We start from the raw sequence: 2486 nt of genomic DNA, 5'->3' as shown, positions 1-2486 counted from the left end.
AAGTACCTTAGTACAAATAAGGGTCCATTGTGTTTGTACCTATAACAACACAGATACTGGCTCAATGTGAGTACCTTAGTACAAATAAGGGTAGATACTGGCTCAATGCAAGTACCTTAGTACAAATAAGGGTAGATACTGGCTCAATGTGAGTACCTTAGTACAAATAAGGGTTCATTGTGTATGTCCCTAAAACCGTACAGATACTGGCTCAATGTGAGTACCTTAGTACAAATAAGGGTAGATACTGGCTCAATGTGAGTACCTTAGTACAAATAAGGGTAGATACTGGCTCAATGTGAGTACCTTAGTACAAATAAGGGTTCATTGTGTATGTAACTAAATGGTACAGATACTGACTCAATGTAAGTACCTGTACAAATAAGGGTTCATTGTGTATGTACCTAAAACAGTACAGATACTGACTCATTGTAAGTACCTTAGTACAAGTAAGGGTTCATTGTGTTTGTACCTATAACAATACAGATACTGGCTCAATGTGAGTACCTTAGTACAAATAAGGGTTCATTGTGTATGTACCTAAAACCGTACAGATACTGGCTCAATGTGAGTACCTTAGTACAAATAAGGGTAGATACTGGCTCAATGTGTTACATTGTAGGTACCTTATACATGTATATAAATTAGTGCAAATACTGGTTCAATTATATATGAATGATAGAGAGATAAATCATGGCTAATGTATTATTATAAAATGTTTATTATGGCAAGAATGAGATATATGTATTCTTCATACAGTAAGTGTTGTCTGCTGGTTTTAATTTCATGTTGGTTAATTTTTCCCATACAAAGGATGTCTCATCTTGTTGTCAATAATGTGATCACTGAGATGGATTTTAAATTTAATCCTTCACCTAATTATATTGATGACATGTTGTTGTGGAGTACTAGAGTATACACTGTATGTTCTGTGTTACTAGATTGACTGCCTGTTGGTAGTATTCTGTTATAGCACTAAGTCTTTGGACTTTTTATATAAAACCAACTTTTTACATTATATGTACAAAGGATGCATATCAACAGAATATACATTGCACAACAGGAGAATACTGACAAATATTTCCTAACACTGCAGAGATCTTTATCATAACAAGATTGCAAGTAGCTAATGACCAGTTGTATCAGCTTCGATACAGTATGCATGTATCACTGTGTCCCGCGGGGTAATATGTATTGTAGCCACAAGTGGACAGTATGTATCACTGTGTCCCACGGGGTAATGTGTATTGTAGCCACAAGTGCCACAGTATGTATCACTGTGTCCCCCGGGTTTATATGTATTGTAGTCACAAGTCCACAGTATGTATCACTGTGTCCCGCGGGTTAATATGTATTGTAGCCACAAGTTCCACAGTATGTATCACTGTGTCCCGCGGGGTAATATGTATTGTAACAACAAGTGCCACAGTATGTATCACTGTGTCCCACGGGGTAATGTATATTGTAGCCACAAGTGCTACAGTATGTATCACTATGTCCCGCGGGGTAATATGTATTGTAGCCACAATTGCCACAGTATGTATCACTGTGTCCCGCGGGGTAATGTGTATTGTAGCCAAAAGGGCTACAGTATGTATCACTGTGTCCCGCGGGGGAATATGTATTGTAACCACAAGTGCCACAGTATGTATCACTGTGTCCCACGGGGTAATGTGTATGGTAGCCACAAGTGCTACAGTATGTATCACTGTGTCCCGTGGGGTAATATGTATTGTAACCACAAGTGCTACATTATGTATCACTGTGTCCCGCGGGGTAATGTGTATGGTAGCCACAAGTGCTACAGTATGTATCACTGTGTCCCGTGGGGTAATATGTATTGTAACCACAAGTGCTACATTATGTATCACTGTGTCCCGCGGGGTAATGTGTATTGTAACCACAAGTGCCACAGTATGTATCACTGTGTCCCCCGGGTTTATATGTATTGTAGTCACAAGTCCACAGTATGTATCACTGTGTCCCGCGGGTTAATATGTATGGTAGCCACAAGTGCACAGTATGTATCACTGTGTCCCACGGGGTAATGTATATTGTAGCCACAAGTGCTACAGTATGTATCACTATGTCCCGCGGGGTAATATGTATTGTTACCACAAGTGCCACAGTATGTATCACTGTGTCCCCCGGGTTTATATGTATTGTAGTCACAAGTCCACAGTATGTATCACTGTGTCCCGCGGGTTAATATGTATGGTAGCCACAAGTGCACAGTATGTATCACTGTGTCCCACGGGGGAATGTGTATTGTAGCCACAAGTGCTACAGTATGTATCACTGTGTCCCACGGTGTAATATGTATTGTAACCACAAGTGCCACAGTATGTATCACTGTGTCCCGCGGGGTAATGTGTATTGTAACCACAAGTGCCACAGTATGTATCACTGTGTCCCCCGGGTTTATATGTATTGTAGTCACAAGTCCACAGTATGTATCACTGTGTCCCGCGGGTTAATATGTATTG

The sequence above is a fragment of the Mizuhopecten yessoensis genome, unplaced genomic scaffold (genome assembly GCF_002113885.1).
Source record: "Mizuhopecten yessoensis strain PY_sf001 unplaced genomic scaffold, ASM211388v2 scaffold1181, whole genome shotgun sequence".
Lineage (NCBI taxonomy): Eukaryota > Metazoa > Mollusca > Bivalvia > Pectinida > Pectinidae > Mizuhopecten > Mizuhopecten yessoensis.
Note: the sequence above shows the minus strand (reverse complement) of the source record.